At 34.5% G+C, this 6878-nt stretch overlaps 1 pseudogene; it reads left to right on the forward strand.

Annotated features, from left to right (window-relative positions):
• Positions 1–5238: 5238 nt before the first annotated feature.
• LOC114739695 (phospholipase D beta 1-like) lies at positions 5239–6874 on the forward strand (annotated as a pseudogene).
• The last annotated feature ends 4 nt before the right edge of the window (positions 6875–6878 follow it).

Here is a 6878-nt window from a genome sequence, read left to right on the forward strand (position 1 = left end):
ATATGGTATTGGATGCATTTTTTAGCTTTTATAAAGATTCACGAGTATTGTTATACCTTTATCCTAAATTAAATTCTTATCAATTTTTATTAAATCCAACACTATATTTCATTGTGTCAAATCTCCAATCTTGTCCTACCTTTTTTTTTTTTTAATCTCCCTCGCCCCCAAAAAAAATCTATAGAGGGGTCAAAACCCACAAGCCTCACATTCAAAAAGAATTTCAAGAAGGCGCATAGTGTCATTGGATTGGAAGGCTCACAATGAGTAATGATCCTTTGAAAGATGTAGCAATCAAGGAGCAGGACCATTACCGTCAGAATCTAACCCAAAAATGCGAATCGCAGCCGCCATGTGAGATCTGTCTCTATTGAAGCCCTTAAATTTGATTATTGCCATAAACATCAAAGACGCCAACCTCAAAAACTCAAAAAGATAAGAAAAAGCGAGAATTTCGATTAAGGACCGCAGATGGAAATTAATATTAAACAGCCCCTAAAAAATCTGAAATTTCACTGTAGGACTAAAGGACCAAACTGAATTAATTTAAGAAAGGAAAAAACATTCTTGCCCCTCAAACTATGACTCTGAAGCTCTTCCTTCTTTTTTTCTTAAAATTGTCGATAACCCAACCTTTCCTCTCTCTCACTCTCTAAAAAATCCAGATCTTTTGCTGTCTTAACTGTTCCGGTAAAGAGAGCCTTCACCGTCACTACTATTCCAGTATGGAGTGCATTCACTGTCGGTGTTGTCTTGGCAACAAAAGTCTTTGCATTGCCATAATCTCTCTCTCTCTCTCTTTCTCTGTATAGTGGGTTTAGTTTGGGTCGTTTTAAAATTCTGAACCTTATAATACTGCAAAATCTTTCTCCATTTCTTCTATTTTAGATTTTATGGGTTTGGTTTGGGTTGTTCTGAAATTCTAAATTAGTGAGAAATTTTTTTACTACTCAGATTTGAGATAAAATTATACAGTTGGTTGATTTTAGATTCACACCGTTGAAGATTGAGAGTAAGTCTTTTATTTCCTATCATGAATTGTATTATAAATTTGCAAATTCCACTTTTCCAGAAAAAATAGTGATTTGGTGCTGTGAAAACTCGTATTTTTATTGTGAATTCGCAAATTCATGTTGCAAACATCTATTGTGTTTAATTATTGAAAATTGATTGAAACTAATACTTGAATGATGTGCAATAACATGTCATATATAACTAGCGGTGGAATTAAATGTATATGAGCTCATTGATTATTGAGTTTTTATTGTTGCACCTTTGTGAATGTATTAATTGTTCTTATCTTTGTGCCATAGGAACAACACACTGTACTAAAGTCTGAGTTGTTGTGGAGGCTCACTACTTATAGAAAAAATACGAAGTCAGTGCTGTTGTGAAACTGCTTCAACCAATAAAGACACACAAAAAAAATGATGACATAGCAATTGTTATATTTCTATCCGAGATGTAATTTAAACTACTTTAGAATGTGTTCAAATTTGTGTATAGAGAATTTGTACAATTTCAGGTTCCGGGAATATATATTATGAGTATGTTTGATGTCAATTAATTCTAATCTTTTGGTTATCCCTATTAGTTTATAAGTATATGATGTACTATTGACAAATGAAATTAGAGAATTTGCAGCAAGGATACATTGCTTAACAGCTTTATGTTTTAGAAATGTGGCTGTCATATTGACAATTGAAATTAAAAAATTTGCAAGAAAGAAATGTATATTAACAACAAAAACACGTCCATTTGTAAGTGAACTAGTTGAATTGAAGAAGATGAACATAATAATTTACAAGTCTAGAAGGGACCATTTACAAGTGGAATTAAACAATTTACGACACGAATACGCCCATTAATAATAGAAATAGGTCCATTTGCAAGTGAATTTATTTAATTCATAAACACAACAATTCACAAGTCTCTGAGCGATAGTTCATAAGTGGAATTAGAAAACTTGGGACTCGATTACGCCCATTAACAACATAAATACGTCCATTTGCAAGTGAATTTATTTCATTCATAAAGTTGAACAAAATAATTCACAAGTCTGAGAGCGATGGTTTACAAGTAGAATTAGGACATTTGCAATATAGATACACCCATTAATAACATAAATACATTTATTTGCAAGTGGATTAATTTGTTCTGCATTTACATAGTTGTCAGCCAATTTCAGTACAGTACTTCATATATCGTTTTGCTTTCTAAAGTTTTCACAGATTCGCCTCTTGCATGGAAGATGCCAAATAATTGCTTTTCACTGTTGCTAGCCATATATGATACGTTGCTGCACATCATTCAAGTATTAGTTTCAATCAGTTTTCAATAATTAAACACAGTAGACGTTTGCTACAAGAATATGCAAATTCACAACAAAAATACGAGTTTTCATAGCATCAAATCACCATTTTTTGGAGAAGTGGAATTTGCAAATTCATAATACAATTCATGATAGGAAATGAAGGACTTACTCTCAATTTTCAACGGTGTGAATCTAAAATCAACCCAATGTATAATTTTATCTCAAATCTAAGTAGTAAAAAAATTTCTCACTGATTCAGAATTTTAGAACAACCCAAACCAAGCCCATAAAATCTATAATAGAAGAAATAGAGAAGGATTTTATAGTATTATAAGGTTCAAAACTTCAGAACAACCCAAACTAAACACACTGTACAAAGAGAGAGAGAGAGAGATTATGACGACGTGAAGGCTCTTGTTACTAAGACAGCACCGACGGTGAATGTACTCCATACTAGAATAGTAGTGACAGTAAAGGCTCTCCTTATCGGAACTATGAAGACAGCAAAAGATCTAGATTTTTCAAAGAGTGAGAGAGAGGAACGGTTCGGTTATCGACAATTTTAAGAAAAAGAGGAGGAAGAGTTTCAGAGTCACAGTTTGAGGGGCAAGAATATCTTTTCCTTTCTTAAATTAATTTCAGTTTGGTCTTTTGAGACTACAGTGAAATTTCATATTTTTTTGGGGATTGTTTAATGTTAATTACCATCTACGGTCTTTAATCAAAATTTTCCCAAAAATGATAAACATCAATAAGACGAACATCTCCTCCCCTTGCTAGAGTGGGGGAGGGAGATTCCATGGAAGATATTTGCTCAACCGACAAGAAAAATACTTCCACTGCCTCAAAAATTCGAGAGGGGAGAGAGAGAGAGAGGGGGGCACGAAGTAGTTAGCTAGTTATCCCCCCCTCCCCCGGATTATACATATATGAACTTTTTACTAATTCATCATGATTAAAAAAGTAGTTAAATCAATTTAATACAATTAGCATGTCAAATATTTGTATTACACTTGTACAATTGTTCTTCTCATTTAATGGAGTGTTTTGAGTCTTAACGATCAATAATGACTTTTTGCCAAAAAAAAAATTGTGCATTACTAAGTAGGGGTATTTTTAATAAAAAAAATATTTAATGTCGAAAATATATTCTATATAAATATCACGATAAGATGTTCAAAAGGGAATAATTATATGCTAATGTTCGCGATTCTTATTAAGAATTATGTAGAGGCTAGAATCAGCACCTCTTTTTTCATAATTGTTTCTGGCTAATCTTAGAAGTAAAATTTTAATCTTTTTTATATTTAACCCCGGGGGGGTTTTTTTTGAAATATAACGACTACAGATACATCAAAATGCTCTAACATAACTGTATTGAATGTGATTCTTAATAATAATAAAAATTCCAGTGATTATATATATATATATATTGCCACTTGGAAAGAGATATGAAAGGGTTCGGTGTGACTTAATTCTGAACTTGGATTCTCCTTTCTGGATGCACTTTCTTTATATTATTTTGACAAGGAGGCTAAGTTGTTCGGCCAAAAGACAGAAAAAGAAGGCTAATTGAAATTTTATTTGAGGATGGAATTTAAAAAGTGAAAACATTTTTAGTATAAAATATTTAAATCATTCCAAATACTTTCTAGATAACAGTATAAAAAATTATTAGATGGATTTTCAATATTATTTTTAAAAGAATAATAAATGAAAATATCTCAAAACATTTGAATATTATATCATAAACTATAGAATAAAATATAACAACATCGCGTTTCTGTTGCTAAAATTACACAAAGATCCATTTCTATTGTCAGAATGTACGCTTTAATCCAATTTCAATACCGTGAGGAATATTTTGTTAAAAATTCTCAATTTTATTATGTGCAAATATAAACTAAAATTTAAAATTATTAATTCATCATTTGTGATCTAGTTGCCTGCTTACCCCACTTCCAATTTAAAGAACTTTAAATAATTAATTATAGTAATATTTAAATAATTTTAATAAAATAATTGTTTTCAAATTCATAAAATTTAAAGAAAAATAATTATGAATTACAGTGACTAATTTATTATTTATTATATTAAATTCCTACTTCATTAAGTTTCATTATAAAATTTTATTTAAGGTTTTTTTTTGTACAAACATGTCTGAAATATTATCTTTTTTTTTCTTTGGTGAATGTCTGAAATATTATCTTAAATTAAAGAAACTTCTCTAAAAAAAACAAAGTTCTGTAATTTTTTTTTTAGCTTTTTTACCAGATAATTATATTTTATAAGCTTTAACTTCAATGCCATTTTTCTTTTGGTACAATCAATGTCATTTTCTTTCAACTTCCAAACCTGCCATCAAGCGTGGTGACTGGGGAGCTTGTGTCTGTTGTGGCACAGGGGGGAAAAAGGCTTGGGGGCTTTGTACACGTTGTCAATGGAGAGAGAGTCCCATATCAGTCTCCCTGAATTTTCATCATGCGCCTACTCTTCTTTGAAGCTTCCGTGTACAATACTTTGGATTGCGTCAAACCTTCGTTTTTCTAAAGCGTAGGTAAACTCTCCCTTTTTGGCTTTAAAGAAATCTCGCCTTTGTCGATTATACGTTTCTTCAATTCTTGTCCCATGGAGGCTCAGAGCCATCATCGATATTTGGTCAGTCTTGCGATGTGCTAACATTAATTTTATGCTATTAATCGCAACTATCTTATTGAAGAAATAAGAATTAAGAACTTTCGCAGTTTTTTTCTGTGCTAAACTGCAATTCTTTTGGTATCTGTTCTAATCCGGTTGAAGTTGATCCTCCTTACCATAATCCCATTTCCATTTCTCAAACGATCTATCTACTTTGCATCATCAAAAGTAGAGTTCTGTAGTTTTTTCTTTTGTTTTTTTTGAGCTGAGAGTTCTGTAGTTTAATCATGGATAATTCTGCGTCTTCATCACCACACCGGTACCCAAGCCCCTATGGATACCATAGTAGCCCTCCTCCTCCTTATCCACCTCCAGCTTCAGATCCAACGGCACCTCCTCCTTACCCTTATGCATTCAATCATTCACATTCCTTCAACCATCCCTATCCCCCACCTCCTGCACCATTTGATCATAGCCGTTACCCTCCACCACCAGACTATAGCCGGCCCCCTCCACCGCCGGATTATAGCTATACTAGTCCACCATCTGACTTTAATTATCCCCCTCCACCACCGTATTCTGCTCCTCTCCTTATCCTTATCCATACCCCATTCCTTCAGGGATTCATAACACCCCTCAGCCTCCCCACCTTCATAGTTTTCAGTATGGATCATCTCATTATCCTCCCCAACAAACCGAGGCAGGTCCATATCCCCAGAGTCAATCTCTTTCCCATTCACGTGCAAATAGCTTCTCTGGTTCTCCCCAGCATGAGAGAATGAGTTCTGCTGGGGAAATATCGTTGCAAAGTAGTCATAGTTTCAGTCCTTCTAGGACTTCTGCATACCCACCTTTGGATGATCTTATGGGAAAAGTTAGCTTGTCTGATAGCCAGCCAACCGCTCCTGCATCACCCCCTGCACCTGTAGGGCAGCAACTGGCACATTCCGTTTCAGTTCCCCACCAAGATAAGAGAGAGGAATTTTATGGTTATCCCAATAACTCATTCTCTGGATGTGGATCTTCCTACTCTGGTCGGATCGATTCATCTAAACTGTCATCTTATTCAGGCTCATTTAATGATTCGAGGCATAGTCAGAGCTTGCAGATTGTTCCATCACGGAATAAAGGGTCATTGAAAGTTTTGCTCCTACATGGAAATTTAGATATATGGGTTCTTGAAGCCAAAAATCTTCCAAATATGGACATGTTCCACAAAACTTTAGGGGATATGTTTGGTAAATTACCAGGAAATATGGGCAACAAAATTGAGGGAACTATGAGTAAGAAGATTACTAGTGATCCTTATGTAACAATTTCAGTATCCAATGCTGTAATTGCAAGGACTTTTGTGATTAGCAACAGTGAGAATCCTGTTTGGACTCAACATTTTCATGTTCCTGTTGCACATAATGCTGCTGAAGTGCACTTTGTTGTTAAAGACAGTGATGTGGTAGGTTCACAGTTCATTGGCACTGTATCAATTCCTGTGGAACAAATATACTCAGGGGAAAGAATAGAAGGGACCTATCCCGTGCTGAATAATAATGGGAAGCCTTGTAAGCCAGGTGCTGTCTTGAGCTTATCCATTCAGTACATCCCAATTGAGAGACTGAGCATTTATCACCAAGGCGTTGGAGCAGGACCAGAATACGCTGGAGTTCCTGGCACTTATTTTCCTTTAAGGAAAAGTGGAACTGTCACTCTATATCAAGATGCCCATGTTCCAGATGGCTGCCTCCCTAATGTCATACTTGACCAAGGATGTATTATGCACATGGAAAATGTTGGAGAGACATTTTTGATGCCATACGTCAAGCTCGGCGTTTGATTTATATTACAGGATGGTCAGTATGGCACAAAGTTCAGTTGGTAAGGGATGTTGGTAATCCATCAGGTTATGCACTGGGCGACCTTCTAAGGACCA

Source organism: Neltuma alba, unplaced genomic scaffold (genome assembly GCF_004799145.2).
Source record: "Neltuma alba isolate B1F8T4 unplaced genomic scaffold, ASM479914v2 tig00002883_pilon, whole genome shotgun sequence".
NCBI lineage: Eukaryota > Viridiplantae > Streptophyta > Magnoliopsida > Fabales > Fabaceae > Neltuma > Neltuma alba.